General features: G+C 37.9%; 1 protein-coding gene across 1 annotated transcript in view; it reads right to left on the reverse strand.

Annotated features, from left to right (window-relative positions):
* The window catches only part of PCCA (propionyl-CoA carboxylase subunit alpha), a 274019-nt gene that overhangs the window by 89886 nt on the left and 167029 nt on the right, over nucleotides 1–17104 (reverse strand). The window lies entirely within an intron of this gene.

The following is a 17104-nucleotide window of genomic DNA, read 5'->3' on the forward strand; positions in this document are numbered from 1 at the left end:
AACCTGAACAATGCCTGTTCTCCTTCTAGTCAGTAGATGGTAGAGTGGACAACTTAATCAGTAAGCTCAGGGATACTTTGGAAACAATAACAGTAAAAATTCTTCAGCACAGACAACTGAGGTTGACAAGAAAAGCCTATGTTTTTTGCTCTTAAAATGATCCAGCAAACAAAACCTACCTACTTATCTATACCAATTTTCAAAGCAATTGTACTCATGACTGCCAGCTATGAATCCTGACACACACAGACACCTCTGACAGTTCACAGGTGAAGTGTCTAGGAAAGGTCAAAAATACCTTGAACAAACAACAAGACCAGCTGTCAAAGCTCTAAATGCATAATGAAATGCTAAAATTCTAACACTGAATTTTTATAACTACATAAAGATGACGTAATAAGAAAAATCAGGTATGTTTTCTGTATTTATTTTTTCAGCATTCCCAAAAACTTTTGTTGCATTCCTCAATGTCCATTCTAAGAAAACATAATTCAGACAAGTTCATTCTGCAACAACAGATTCCATGAGCTGGAGCATCCATCATTTGGGTTTACTGCTAACTCCTGTTCCTTACAATGAATGATCTCTATATTTTCTACAAAAAAAGCTTCAAAAACAAGATTTTTTAAAAGTTGTGGAAGATTTCTATGTCACATTACAGCACCAGCTGACTACAAAATAATCAAAGCTTGTTAACATAGATATAAACTGTAATTACCTGACTCTGCATTGATCTTCACTGTGGGGAGTTTCCTTGTTATAACCACAACAAAGGTGATGCCTAATGATAGTAATGGCAAGTAGGACTAAGAAAAATTAATATTCAGAACTAGCAAAAAGAATCCCTCAAAATACCTGGACCTTGGTGAACTTTCTGTCCAAGAAAATGCCAGTTATTGCATTAAGTTTTCAGGTCTTCTCTTTGTTAATAACTGCAACATCTGATTATTTTGTAGCTTTGCATATCTTTTTACAGAAACCTGCTATCTTCCTACCCATAGACTCGGGATTGTTCAGGTTGAATTAGCTTTTATGACATTAGGATGAGGCCCTGGGCATTGATATTTTCAGATAGAAAGAATTTCGCCCACCTCACAGTGAAAACGTTTCATACATTTTTCCTCAGCACAGCCAGATAATGTAAAACAAAGGAGGGATCTGCCTTTTCAAATTCTCCAATTCTTTCAAGGTATCAAGCCATTACACTACTTGCTACTTAGAAGAAAAAAAATCACAATACAGATACATTAGCATTACATTTCATATCAACTATGTGCCATTTTTTTCATCTTCACCCATTTTGCTTCCAGACAAAAGACAGCAGAAATGTCATAAAAGTGATAAAAATTAAATATACTTTCAGTAAAGGCACACATTCTGTATCTGTACTCTTGCTGAAGGCATTAATTCAGTTAATAAAGCTCAAAATTGCAAAATTCTCCTTACCATTATGTTATATAGAAAGGAACCTTACACCTTCAGAAGCAGAGAAATACTGAAAAAAGTAGCTCAACTAGACAGAAAAGAGAGGGTGGAAGTACTTTGCTCACCTAGTTAACCTAGTCACGGATTAGGGGAATGTCAAGATGGAGACAATATCAATAGGAACCCTGGTTTAACTGTTTTACTTTATCCATTGCTGTGACTTTGACATGTAAGGAGATGTGGCCTTTATGGAATTAATCCTTTCATGTGATTCCAAATAGGTGTAATTCCATGCTATTTATTAATGCCTTTTCTTTTTCCCCACAGTGATTCCTTCTTCGCAATAGCCCTAAAATTGAAAACTACATTTTATTCACTGTAGGACCAGTGCAGCCAAACATGCTTGAATTGACACTTGGAACAGGTGCCCAATGGGACATAAGGTATGATAAGTTAGTTTTCCCTTAATTTTAGGCAATCACAAAAAAACAGTGGTAGTTTCAGGAGAAAATATTTTAAGGTCTTACAAGCTCTTGACAGAATTGCAACAATTACAGGGATAGTAAAAGACAGTGCTCCTGTTCAGACTATATCTTTACTCCCAGATTTCCTAAAAATACACTTGTTTTATTTTGGCAGCCAATGCTTCAAGAGTAATTTTGACAGTTACATGACCATGTGCAGTGGTGGAATCTGCCAGTCCTCCTGCCCCTCAAAACTTTAAAATACTTTCTCTCTTGTTAAGCTTCCAAAGGCTTAATAGTTGCCTAAATGAGGCCACAACACTGTTGCTGTCCCCTTAATTCAGTTTCTCAGTGCAAAATCCATTTGCCAGATTCTGGTGTAAATAGTTCATGGTCAGATTTCTCTCCATGAAAAAGTATCCCTTGCCTTTTCTTGAAATTATTACTGTGCCATTTACATAGGTACTGCTTGCTGCTGCTGTGTTGTTGATCATGTTAAGAGCCTACTTTTCCACAAAAAGAGTTTCTGAGGCTTGATAATGACAGTGTAGTATCCTTCAATCCAAACAAGATAAAGCTGCCTTTCTGAACCAGCTTAAACCATGTTCTCTTCATAGGACTGCCTGCCTCCCTAACATAAAAAGCTGGCAGCGACAAAAAGAAACTGCAATAAACTCACTACTAAGAAAGGTGGAAGAGAAAAATGAGACGTTTCAAAGTTACACTTACTCTGACAGAGCCTATTTCTTCCTTCTCAGTGGACTCAGGCCAGACCAGAGTATGGGGTGTTGAGTGGGATGTGCTCTTTATACTCAGTGGGGTTTTTGCTTAAATACACACAGGGACTTGTGGAAGCTGACACTGCATCTGGTGGACAGACAGCGACCAGACAAGCTCCTTCAGTCATAAGGATGCTTCTCATCCTTGGCACTGAGACAGCAGAATACACCCACTACAAGGAATTTAAAATCTCATAATTGACTTTTCCATTGCCACCTAAGAATCCGAGCAGAACTGAAAAAAGATTCAGTGACAACACAAGAATTTTAGAGCTTTCCATGATCCTAATAAGCCATTGTGTTAGATCAGATACCTAAACTATCAATAGCTCACCTCTGTAAAAATCCCCTTTCTTGTCATGCAACATAATGCAGAATGATCTAATAAAACCATATTACCATTCAATTTACAGAATTAATTAAAATTAATTAATTTTTACAATAAATTAATTTTTACCATTAATTATTAATCTACAAAAACCTCAATCTCAGAAAAATACAAATTGCTATGTCTTATCCCATCCTGAGACTTGCAAAAATCACTTTTTAAAAGTAAGATATACTGGAACCACAAGTGTTTTAGCCTTGGATGCATGCAATCAAAATGGGGATTATCCCGACTATTTTAAATACAGATGCCTTACACTGGAACAAGGAGAAGCAGACTGTGCTTACAATACCGTTTCCATAGAAGTTAAAGGACAGCATTCAGCTCAGGGCAGGATTCCTACAAGCACTGAAGCTCAAGGTTATCTAAAACCCAAGAGATTGTTCAGACAAAATATATTTCCTTAAGGAAGGCCAAAAAGTGCAACCAGGGAAAAAAGAAAAATAAGCATACTAAAAAATCAGTTCTCCCTGATTTGAGAGATTTAAGATACTATGAAAAAGTATTTCAATAATGCTATGCTTTTTCAATAATGTACTAAAATATCAATAAATATGATGTATACAATTATAGAAGTATGCACTTAAACACATATACCAAAAACGTGAAGATGAAAGTGTGAATATTCATGTAAATATCACAAAAGAAGCATCAATGCAAAATATAAGCACAAAGAGAATGATCCCAGCATTCCTTTATTGAAAATCCTATAACAGCTTTACCATTAACAAAAAATTAAATCACTTCACTTTTAGAAGCAGCCAGATAGCTCCATCCTGCCCTAATGACCACCACATAAGGATATCATACATTAAAGGAGTCCTTGCCTGCATAACCCATTTCATTCCTTACAATGCAACAGCAGAAGCCAAGAAGGTTCCTTGCGTAGGTGAAGACCACCCATGAGTGTGCACCATAACACCACAGCAAAGCTGTATGCAGAACTATCTTTGTGTGTGTTTGATCTAGCAGAAAATAATGAACACCACCCTATTTGTAAAAAACAGTTCTGTAAAAATCATTTTAACAGGCCTTAAATCTGTATGTACAACATCCTTAAACTGGGAATTGACATTTTATCTTTCTTAATGCTCTCTTAAATTATTTTTTTCCAAAAAGGAACATACACCAGTTAAATAAATGTGTCTTTTTTTGTAAGCCAAAAAATATTTAAATTCTTCAGTGTGAAAGGATAATATTCTAATACATGGTATTGGCATTATAGAAGTCATTCAAAGTATAAAAGGCACTGTGGAAAAAAATACCAAGATACCTGTTGGGGAAGATGACAAATAGCATTAAAGGCTGGCAAACCCAGCTGGAGATAAAGGGTACCTTACAGGTGAAAGGCTCAGACATCTCTTTTCTTCCCAATGTTAATTAATCTTCTACGTGCTTTGCACAGACTGGGTTTTAATGCCACTACTTCACAATGAAAAAATCCTATACAGTTAAGATATACTCAGATTATCTGAAATCACAAAGCTGTATCTAAATCATATTGTTCCAACTGTTACCTGTACTTTTTATTTAGTCTTCAGATGTTTCTTGAGGACAAGACAAAATTGCAAAATTTGCACTGAGCTTTCTTCAGTGCTGCCACTAATGACAGGACACACTGATGCAGGTTCAGGGATGAACTACTATGTTCCACTGAAAATACAACACAGGACAGTGTTGTTTTAACATGAAAAGGAAAAAAAACAAACCAAAACAATCCAACCAACAATAGTTTAATTGAAAAATACACTGAATTTTGACATATGGCTTAAAACAGTTCTTGCTTTAATATTTTTTAAATATAATTAAGCTTAAATGAGAAAGAAAGTACACTGTCAGATTTTGAAGAAATAATACATGTCAGCCCATGTTGTTTTTAATTCAGATCTGGAGAAGTTGAATAATACATCTTTAAAATTATAACTTTAAGTATTGAAATATGCTTGTAATTAGGAAGGCTTACAACAGAGATGAAATATAACCTCAAAGACCAGATGAGAATTTATACTCTGAAGTCATTTCATCTGCTAATCACTCCAGCTATCTGTACACTTGTTAAAATGATAAACTAATGGAGACCATTAAAAAATTCCATCTGAAGAATATCCACAGAAAGAGCCAGGCAGATCTAGGAAAGCAGATTAATAGTCCCAAATGACTGAAAAATAACAGTTTTGTGCAATATTTAACGTATTTCCCACTGCCATTTTCAACACAATTTCCCACCTATTCTGGAAAGCATTACTAATGTCGAATTTTCTGGGACACACCCATGCCTATTGAACCAGCTTCTGTCAGGAATGTGAATTGTTCAACAGGTTCAAAAGATCCCACTCTGTAATGCTTCTAAAAGCATTCATTCTTACAGCCATATGGCACTTCAGTTTTTTCAAGCACATTTTTACAAAGCAAAACCACATCTTGTGAATTGGGATTTACTATATAAACTACAGTAAAAGAAGCAATGAAGATTTGTACTCTGCACAGTCAGCCTGAGCAATTCTACATCACCAATGGTTCACTTTGGATTGCAGATCCACAGAAGAGGCCAATACAACTTGATCTCACCACACACTTTGGCTGCATAGACTGATAAATTGGTTGTGACTGACAGTGACCATCCCTTGGCCCTTTCCCCTCTGCTTCTATTAACCCACCTATTTCTGCAAGTTTTTCTTTGCCATGGAGAGGAAAAATCCAGTAGCTGTGTAAAGGAGAGGATCTATTTCTTTTTTATCTTGAAAGTTCCTGCTATCTTGTTCCAGCTGGTTTTGCTCTTGGTCTGTTTAACTGTTAAACAAAGGAAGCTGAGGTTTCTAGTTTTCTGAGATTTGGATATATTATCTGTCTACTTCTAACCTTCTCTTCATCTATTGCTGATTATCTTTAGACAACAAAATCAGTCTTCATTCTTGCTCACTGCATATTAAATGTTCAAAGCCAGGATGGACAGAGCTTTGAGCAACCTGATCTAGTGGAAGATGTCCTTGCCCATGGCAGGGGTGAGTCTGTGTGTAACTAGATCTTTGAAGGTCCTTTCCAACCCAAACCATTCAGTGTTTTTATTATGATGACTTGCCACCTATGTAGCTTTCCTTTGACAGTTTAGTTGATAAAACTAATACAAAACAAGCTAAGTTATTCAAAATTATGTTTTTTTTATAAATTAACAGTATGCACACCTCATCATCATCAAAATCAAGATGGCAGTTTGGCTTCATATAAAGGGTGTACAGTTATCTCCTTCCTCCTCTATCAGCTAGGAGAAAATATTAAATTAAAACAGGATAAACTATGCATGCAAACTAGTCTGTTGCCATCAAACAGCTGGGCTGCTCCAACAGGGACAAAGAGGTCACTGTGTGAAAATACACAGCGATTACAGCAATAAAGGAAACAGCTGATAGAGGTTAGGTGGTGGAAACAAGAGGGCATCCACAACAGAAAGACAAGGTTGGAATGAAGACAGGAGCATGGGAGAAGCAGAGGAAGAGCCTGCCAAAAGGCATGGGGCTGGGACACAGCTACAGAATGAGGGGGAAGGGATCTGTACCAAAGTTGTCCACTATCACACTGCATTTTCAGTTTCTTTTAACTCAGATGGACTCTATTGACTCTATTTAGGCTGAACAGTCATTCAGGAGTGATTTCAGAGAGGAGAAATTTCAGAGAGAAATATGCAGCTATTTCTGATGCAGAACAAGAGCACATTTTTGGCCTGATTACTAAATTTTATTGACTTTTCTATGCAAGGCTGAAACATCTCCTTTATGATTTAGAACAGAGGCCTGAAAATCTGCCTGGGAAGTGAAACAGTTGGAATGCACCTCTACCAATCTCCTACAACCTGCATACCTTTGGGCAAGTTCTATGCACTTCAAAAGGCAAATCCTATCTATATCTGTAGGTCACCACACTCTACAGCCACAGTTCTAGAAGATTCTTCCTTGCATTTAACATATACTAGCCCAGGGAGGAACACAGGTTTCCACCAAAATTGTGAGTTTGGATTGTGGAATACCAGGTCAAGCATAAAACTAATATGCTTTGGAGTTTCAGTGCTTATTCTGCTAGGGCTGAGCAGCAAAGGAAGAAGCAGTGGCATAAACCATGCACAAAATTAACTGAACTGAGAAAGCAGACTGGGATAAAGATTAGATATGTCCGGGAGGGAGGTGCAGAAAAGACAGAGAGGAAAATTTGGAGCAACAAGTAAGGAAGGAGGCAGGGGGGAACTCACTGAGCAAAGAAGACTAAAAATGGAGGGAAGAAATGGAAGTGGTAACAGAAACACCTGAAACCTACCTCAGAGAAAGGAAGCAAGGGAAGTATGTGCTGATCAAGAAGAAGGAGCTAGAAGTACAGGATGAGGGTAAAGAGAGAACTACCTAAAGAGTGAGAGTGTGATATTAGACACAGAACTACAAAACAGGCTGCATGTTAGAAGAAAGGATAAGCAAAACCAACCCTGAGGCCCTGGAAAAGAAGGACCAATACATGGATAAAAGCCTGTAGGCCTATGGAGCAGGGCACAGCTACGTAGGAGAACGTGCTGTAGAAGAGAACCACGGCGAATGCTAATTGATGTAGAAGTCCAAAGGGAAGACTCAGACTAGCCAGACAATGAGCATGAACCAGGCAAGACAACAGAGGAATGGAAACTAGGACTAATCAGAAGAACGAAACCAGGACACACTCAAAAGAGGCAGGACTTGAAAAATGACACATTAATAGCAGTGAGGAAAAAGATGTTAACAGGCAGAAGGTACAGCTTTTGAATGCATCATCACCTTTTAGGAATGGATTCTTCCCAGGAAGTAGCCAGATTTCACTTGTTGATGGAAAGCAGAGAATAACACTTTTGTCTTTTACTTTGTGTGTGTGTGCAACTCTGCACTTTTACTTAACTGCCCTGTATCAATCTATGAGTTGTTTTCCATCTTATTCTTTCTGCCCTGTCTAGCTGAAGAGGGTAAGTGATAGGGCAGCTTGGTGAATTTCTGGTGTTCAGCCAAGGTCAATCCACCATACTGATGCAAACATGATCTGAAATAATCCTAGAGTTATGGAGCTAAAGTATATTTCGGTTTCCATTTGATTTCAATTTATTTTATGTCCTTGAGATATGTAGATTTTCTCTGGAACATGAAATACTGGCAATAGATTATGACTACTTAAATCTGATTCCTTTTTCTATTCTTGATAAGCCACAGACAGAGATGCAACCCATTGTTAATAATTTAAAATAATTTCCCTCTTCCTGCATTCTGAACAGCCTTGTTTTCTTTCTTAACCCTTTCAGTAACACTACCTTCAGCCTGATCTCAAAAGGAAAAAGAGGTTGTTTTTTGGGGGTTTTTTGCATGGTTTATTTGCATGTCCCTCCTCTAAATTCCCAGCACACTCAATTTCTGAACCCACTGACTAGTCAGTATTAACTAGACATGTTAAAATCTCTAAGTTTTAAAAGCTGCACAGTGGACAAAATGAGAGCTTCCAGTTCTTGGACAGACAAGGGCAATTTGGCTGACACCCAACAGCTGGACTGGCCAACCTGTGAGTGAATACACAGCAGACCCAGTCCTGCCTTCTGGCAGGACAAATGGGGAATGTGTAGCCCCACTGGACAGAAGATTGAAAAGAAGGAGGGTGACATGGTGAGAGGCAAACGGAGGAAATGACTGAGTGAGGCACAGGGCAGGAAGAGGTATGACAGTGGTTCCCAGCAAACACAAAAGTGCGCTGGAGTTAGTGATGTGCACAAGTAACAGGGACCCAAGAGACAGCCCTGCAGACCAGCCAGTTCCACTGATGTGAGACTGCTCACAGCCCGCTCCATCTCTTATCCACATGTCCTAGGTGCCACCATCTGAGGCAGCAGGGCTGGAGTACTCTTCCTTTCACAGAGAAGATAAGAGGCCAACATCAATGTTCCGTGGCAAAACCAGCTCAGCTACACTTCTGGAAAGTAGAGAAGCAAAGCAAGCATCACTAGCCTGGTCCTGCAAACTTAGTCCAAATGACATTGTGACCACAAAGCAGCCAGTGGGGGATAGACACAGACAAGTACCTTGTCATCCTCCCTTCCTTCCACTCATTTTCCTTAAAGATCAACCACAGCTGTATCCAAGCATCACACTCTGATTATTTAACACTGATCAGACACTTCCCACTACAGTTTTAATGATATTCTTTATTGTAGAAGTGTCACAACACAGCACAATGCACTGTTACACGGAGTTGCACCTGCCAGCTCTTAACAAGTTATTCCAACTAGGAGCACTACAACAGAATTAATGTAGCACTTCCCAAACTAGGGGAGTCAGCACAGGCTCCTTTGTGCTGCACAAAACTGCACCATGAAAACATACCTGAAATGGGGAACAGAGCACAACATCTCTTGGGTGACGTTATACAGCGTATAAATAACAAATAGGACTGCTATCCATCGATGGACCTGATCATTTGTACTCCAATCTTAATTTTCATCTTCCCACAAACCACGTTTCCTGGTCTTATTAGAATACCCTGCTTGCATTCAAATATTTGTTACAACAAGCTTACTAGCTAGCCATACAGCTGTCCCACTAGTCTTGTATAGCAAGATCTATTCCACAGATCTCTGACTTCCACCAATAGCCAACATGGATACCAAATGAACTCTCATGAACAAAGCTATGTTTTCTTAATAATAACAGTTGTATAAACATAAGGTCTTCTCAGTTAAAGGGAAACTAACATCAAAAAGCAGTAAAACACGGAACCCTAAACCCTTCTTTCTTTGAAGAAACACGTTTGAAGCGAGGTGTTTCTAGTTATGGGTGAATGAAATGAGAATTCAGCTGCAACAAACGGACATCCAGTCTGTATGAAAGACTAATTAGATCCATCTGAGAAGCTGTGTCTAAAACTGCTTCACATATTTCAAAGGAAAGCTCTTCTAGTCTATCTTTTGAGAAGACTACATCAAAACATTTAGTCACAGCTGACGCACATCTATCCACGACAGGAGCACTATTTTTCATAAGCCATAAAAGCTACATTTAAGTAATTTTAATAGTCTGGTTTACTTAAAAATTAAAGGAGGGGGAGAGAAAGCAGCAAAGAAATTTAGAGCTAAAAAAGGAACTCAAAACAGCAATGACCTTATAGTTCCTCCTTATACCAAAACATCAAGAGATCCCAAAAAAGAGTCTTACACTGAATATTAAATGTGCTAAAATTTGCTCAGAGAACAGAATTAAAGATGAAGCAGCATCCAGGAGTTGCAGAGTTAACTATGGCTTTGTGGTAATAACCAGGCTCTTAACACTGTACTAGCATTCTTTTAAATGCAACTATTGCTTCTGCTGAACCAGCAGGAGGAGCTCACAACATTTTTAAATCTATTCATTCTACAAATTTGGGAAGAGGGGTTGGGATGTTGGAGGCGTTTCTGGGCACAGGAAGGAGTTAGTTGGGTATTTTCTTTCCAGTTATGTTGCATGAGAAATCAGTGGAAAGAAAAGCATCCAAGTAATGTTCATGTAAGCACTGCTTTTAGAAATTATAAAAGCATTATATGAATATTGTGGTGCAGGATGTCAAGTGCACATGGCAAACAAATGAATTGAAGCAACACCCACGCCACAAGGTGTTTTCAGTCTTACACCAAAAGACCACGGAAGACTGAAGGATGACAGGAGACATTAAATGCTGTATGCCAGAAACATGACTTTCTAGAGAAGGAAAATGGTTACTGTTCTGTACTGTTACGGAGCTTTAATTTATATTTCAGTTTACTGTTCACTGGAATTCCTAGAACCATTGGACCATTACCCATGGCAGAACACTGTCTCTATTTTCATACCATAGGAATGCATGTTATGAAGCCACCTGTGTGGGTAAAACTCTTCATCTGGTAATTTAGACTTAATCATTGTAAAAACCTAATTCCTCCTCTGCCTACTAAGGAATATATTTTAAAGCAGTTAAGTCTGATTCTAACACAAGAAAAATATACATCCAAATTGACCATGCCTGCTTTTATAATATCGCACATTTTAGCACTTCAGACCTCTCATTGCATTTTCTTTTTAGAAATGTCTTGTAGGCTACATACCAATGCCAGACCATGTTACTTTGAGTTTTGTAGCAGAATACAAATCTCCAAAAACTACTATAACCAAGCTATTACACTGCCCTGACACAGAGGGAAGAGCATATTTAAAGCCACACAGTGAATGCATCATTCAAGTCATTATTAATGCTCAACCTTGTATGTATTTTCTCCATATGCTTACAGAGTACTGTGTGAACAAACTAATATGAGACATACAAACTCACACCAACAATCTCTCTTTACAAAGCAAATACATACCATCACATACTTACTGCTAAACTGGCATGGTATGTTAAAAAACTGTACAATCCAGACACTGCTTTTCCTCTAGCTTAGTACAAAATCACACCTAAGTACATACAAATATTGTATGACTACATTCAATACTTACTTTAGTTCATGTAAGGGACCCCAGCACTTAAACTTTCTGAGACATTCAATGAGACAGAGTGGAAATGCATACCAGAAACAGTGAGTTCACAAGATACTGAGGCCAAGGCCACTTTCATTAAAAAACCACAATGTCAGCAGTCACAGAAATGTAGCAATTAAAGCAGTTGCCGCAGAGTCAAAATTCAGGGATCAATGCTCTCCTCAGACTGAAAGATTCAAGTGCAGAGTGCTTGCCTCCCAGGAGCACCTGTCCCCACCCCATCAGCATAGGATGGGGCAACCTCTACCCTTACAGTAAATCTGTCAGCAGAGAAAAAGGACTGCAGGATCTGTAAAGCCACTGAGTCCATCAACAAGCAGGAGCACGACTGCTATAGCCAGTGCTTTACAAGGGTGGAAATTAGGGGGTTTGCTCTCACCACAGCACTAGATTATGCATACTGCACTGAAGTGACATTATACACAATACACATGTCTTAAAAACAGAAAATGCTCCAGATTTGAACCCAAACCAAGAGATTGAAAGTAGGTATACAACCTTTACAACCATAGTTTCTGTACATATACAACCCATAGAACTCTGCAACAGAGTTTTGTTGGCACAATTGTACATGTACTGCAATGAAGAGTTTGTGTGCTATGCTGCAACTAAAATGCAAACCATGTGGAAAAAGGCAGGAAAAGTTTTCTGCTAACAGCTGTAAGGATTATCTAACAGATTTGCCCCACCCACTAGTGCCTTTACACATGCACTTCCTTTTCATTCAAGCTAATACTGGATGTGGGAACAACAACACATTTTCTGTCAAATATATAACATGTAACAATAGATACTTAGAACTAGTCTAAGCAGATACTGCTTCTAGGGATATATGTTAATTTGTATTATAACTGGCTGCCCCTCTTATTGTTTTAATTCCTACAGGTATTTGCTTTTCATCCCTATTAATACAGCACTCATATTTCTTTCATATGCCAAATTAGTTATTACATGTCTGAAGCATACCAGAAATGTAAAACACTAGTAATAAAAATTCTGGTACTTTACTGATTCTCTTAACAAGGTTATTAAATTTTATAGTGATAGGTGGGCAATGTTATTCTTCTACACAGACTACTGGAAAGACAGAACTTAATATGCACTGAATTACTATTCCATTCAAATTTGTGTTTAAGGAATTAAATGCCAACTAAGCTTGCTTACAGCAACTTTCTGTATCATTGCTCTGATTTTCCATTATACTATTCCTTGTTCCACTTGATGCTTTGCGTACTTCCGTTTGATTTTTGGGTGGTATTTTTTTCCTCCCCCCAAAAGAGAATTTACAACACAATGAAAATACTTCCTGAAGTAGTTTCCAAATCAACTTATCCATCAGTCATGAAATTTACAGCAAATAAACACACCAAAGTTCTCCAAAATAAATGTTTATTATATTTGAACTTGAAGTCAAAGCTTAACTAAATTAGATAAGCATTAGTTCACTAACTAAACTAAAGCATTCACATAAGTATACACCTACTCTATACTGATCATATAGGATGTATTCAAATAATGATGACAGTAATGCTTTAGATTTTATTTTTATACTGGCATTTTGTACTATATAATAGGTTTTCTCTTGGAAATGTTAAGAGGTACACAGGCTGATTTTCCACCCACACAGGTATCTAATAAATTCTTTACTTCTCAAGAAAAAGATAGGGGGAAAACGGTGGGGTTTCTTCCTAAAAATTATTTAAAGCATTCATTTCCAACTGAACTGAGCAAGCTTCAAAAATTTTTTCTAGAGATTTCATATCTGTACTACATTTATCTGTTCTTAACTTTGGATTTAGGCAATGATCCAATGTTTTGTGAAAATGGTAGCCCATTCTAGTAACAACCTAAATAAAGGAATTTAGCTTTCTCTATTCCTTTAATTCAGCATTTGACCCATACAGGTCCCTCTGGAAATATATCAAATTTCCATTTGCCCAAAGTAACTTCTGAACTGTGACACCTTATGCTTAAAAAAAAATAAAAAATAAACAACTTCAATGATAAGAAGCTACTTTATAACTGAAAACATCTGGAAATTCTTTGACAACTAAACTGATGAGAAGATGAGGCTAAGCAGTCTGGGAAGGTATGCATTTACTACAGACATGAATAAAGACTGTTTTCAAACATGAAAAAAGAGAGTAACAACCACTTGCAGAGAAAACATGCGAATCATCAATAAAGAATTCTCAAGACAGAGTATTCCTACTCTGTAGCAAATCATCAGGAAATACATAATAGCAAAAAGGTTTTCAAGAATTAAGTTTATTATTAGGTTGGAAGGAGGGTTAGAACTAAATGACCTTTAAGGTCCCTTCCAACTCAAACCATCCTATGAATAAACAATGCCACCATCACAAGGAACTAGAGCATCCTTGGCAGCTGAGATCTGGTTTTGAAGGGTCATATTCATATGCTACAGGGAAACCACACAGATAACCAGGTTTCGTCAGTATATGAAGGTTCCCATTTGATTTTGTCTCTCCCACCCTTCAGTACCCTGCAGTTGAGTTTTGTAAAGGAAGAAGAGACTCCAACCTTCAACAGCAAAACTCAATGAAATTATAAAATAAACCCATTTGATAGCCAGATTAGCAATTTAAAATGGCAAGATGGGAAAGACTCTTCTTTGTAACTAAAGTAAACAAAAAATTTCAGAGTCTGGTGGTGGGATGCGTCTGGGCTGCTTGTTGCTGTTTTGCATTAGTCTCATGTAAAGGTAGATATTCTTCCTTCAAATTCTATTTTAGCAGTAATCTTGATTGTAAGATCTTTAATTCAATTGACAAGAGAAAAAAAATTTTAAGGATAAGAACACTAATCAAAGCTAAGAATCTGACCATCTGTCCTCTAAAAAACTGCGTGGCATATACGACAAGCAGTTAGTTTAAAGATTCATGTAGCAATTAATATATAGAACAAAGGAAAAAAAAGAATAAATGACATTTACATCAATTTAGTTGGCAAGTTCTCTGTACACAAGCAAGCAGGTCCCACAAAAGCTGCTAATTTTAATTCTCAAGTCAGGTCACTGGAATATTTTAATTGCAAAAGAGTTTCTTATGTTGATAGGATACCACCAGAAACAACTGTCTGGTACTGAAAATTCTAGTACAATAATTTGATATAAACTTAAGTACTGGTGTATATGTTGCTGGCTTCAGAATAAAAACCAACTTATTTTTCTTTTAAAAGAAAATATATCAAACTAGGATTCACAGAAGTTTATAACCTCTACTGGAACCATAAAAATTAATATTTTTGTTTGCTGTGCTTCAGGCAAAGAGCATTGCTCACACTTGACCACTTATCCTTTAAATCCTTCCATTTTGGGAAGCAAGGCTGCTAAAGTGGCCTAAAGCCAGCCCCCATCAAGGACTCTGTTACAAACAAAGTAGTTAAAAACAGATGGTTTCAAAACCCAAAATTCTGAAAAATAAAGAGCAGTGAAGAGCAGTTAACACTGCACAATTCATTAAGAATCTCATGATAAAGGAAGAAAACCACAGATGACCCACAGCCCAAAATGCTGACGAGCGATCCGCTCGGAACAGTGGGAACCATGGAGAAGCCTGCTGCTCACACTCCCTGTGCCGAGCGCAAAGCACTGCACACTGCGAGCTGGGGAGCTTTCAGCTGGGGAGAGTAGCAGAGTTACAGGGGAAAAAAAGAAAGGAGTCACTGCTGGAGGAGTCCCTGTGGTAAACAAAGTAAATCAGGATGCGAATGCCGCTGCTGCAAAGCACAGTTTGCAGCGGGAGTAAACTTCTGAAGGGGAATGTGAAGGTGGCCCTCCCACTGGGCTATCTAACTGCACCACAGACTCAGCTGTCTTTGTCACAAGCCACGAGGGGACAACCCACAAAGGTAGGAGCCTGTGCCACACCAACTTAGTAGCAAAAAGTAAATGCAGAAGTTCAAAAAGTGAGGCTTGTGTTTCTGACAGCAAAATTAATAAAGCAAGCATCAAACTTCCCCTTATTTTCTTGACAGTACATTGTACCTCCTGATCAGAAACAAAATTTCTCATTGATAGTCTTGACTTCTCTTCTTTGAAGTTTTAACACAGTTGGTTTTCCACTGTAAAGTTTTGAATAACAATTCAGATTTTTGGTGGTGCTGTACTTACTATATAGTCTTGTCTGCAGCACAATCACAGGAGAACACCAGGAAAAAGAAAATTATTGATGAAGAATAACATGTCCTCTACTATTTATCCAGTAACAATAAAAATAAGTTTAACTCTAAGCAACCCTGCTATTAAAAAAGAGTTATCTGCTTTTTATATACCCTCAGATGCAATTTTGAATACATATAGGTATGTGTTTTAAGTGAAACAGACATCTCCTGAAATCCACCTGATGCGACTTATTTCACTGGCTATTTTCCAGATAAAAATAAATAAGGTATTCTATCTCCCCCAAGTATACAGGCATGGTTAGGGTAGAAATAAAATGCAAAAGCAGATGTCACAAATCCCTCTGGCCCAGGCTTTCGTATACCTTGTCAAACTGGTTTATACTAGCTGTAATTCTCATACTATTGCAAGACATCACAACTGTTAGCAGTTCCATTTCAAGTGAGAGACAGGTTTGGATTTGAGCAAACCTCTCAAAAATGTGTGCACGTATGGAGATGTGTGCTTGTGTAATTGGCTGTGCTAAACAGCCCCCTGGTTTGGAGAAGTCTAACTACGGGAATTAGATTGCGGAGCTCACGGCAGCCAGGCCCTATGCAACCCTCACAGCAACCAGCAGGCTCATCCTCACAGCAGCAGGCAGCTCTTGTGCTGCAGTGCTGCAACAAAAAGGTGGAAAGGCTGAGGGCAACAACTGCTCCTGGGAAGGGCTATCTGTGTCACACAAGCCACTGCCAGCCCAGCTCAAAACTGGGCTGAAATCTGACAGAGGTGATCTGTTGTTTGAGTGGGATGTATCCAAGTTCACAAGATGCCTGTTAGAAGTATTTTAAAAACTAGATTTTAAAAACTGCATGCAGACTTGGCCTTTGCTTCTGGAACAATTCAGCAAGTAGGCTGTGTCATTTCCAATCTAAGAAAATCCACCTTATTAAGGCCCTTCTGAAACCTTTTGCCTAAGAGTCAACAAATACTATACAAGAGAACTGCCTATTTAAAAAAATTGAAATCTCATTTTGGTTGTCAAATCACCATAACAGACATAAAAAGTAGTTCTCCCTATAAATTCATCTCCTTCATACTTCAACCAGCTTGTGTCTTGGCTTTATTCTGCTGAATGGCTGAATTACCAAGCACAGCATTACTGTTCTTTAACTGTCATGGTCTGTCCTTCTGCCATTCATGATGACAACATTAAGTGCTTAAGTAATTACCTTACAATATTTGTAAAAAACAATAGTTTATACACATTCATCTGAAGTGAGTAAGCACTTCTTGAAACACTGGCATTTTACTGTGACAACATCCAGTTCTACCACAGAGTGCTGCCTCTCATGCCATTTCAGTATGACTGCTTATTCAATCTGCTTGGA

This window comes from Parus major, chromosome 1 (genome assembly GCF_001522545.3).
Source record: "Parus major isolate Abel chromosome 1, Parus_major1.1, whole genome shotgun sequence".
NCBI lineage: Eukaryota > Metazoa > Chordata > Aves > Passeriformes > Paridae > Parus > Parus major.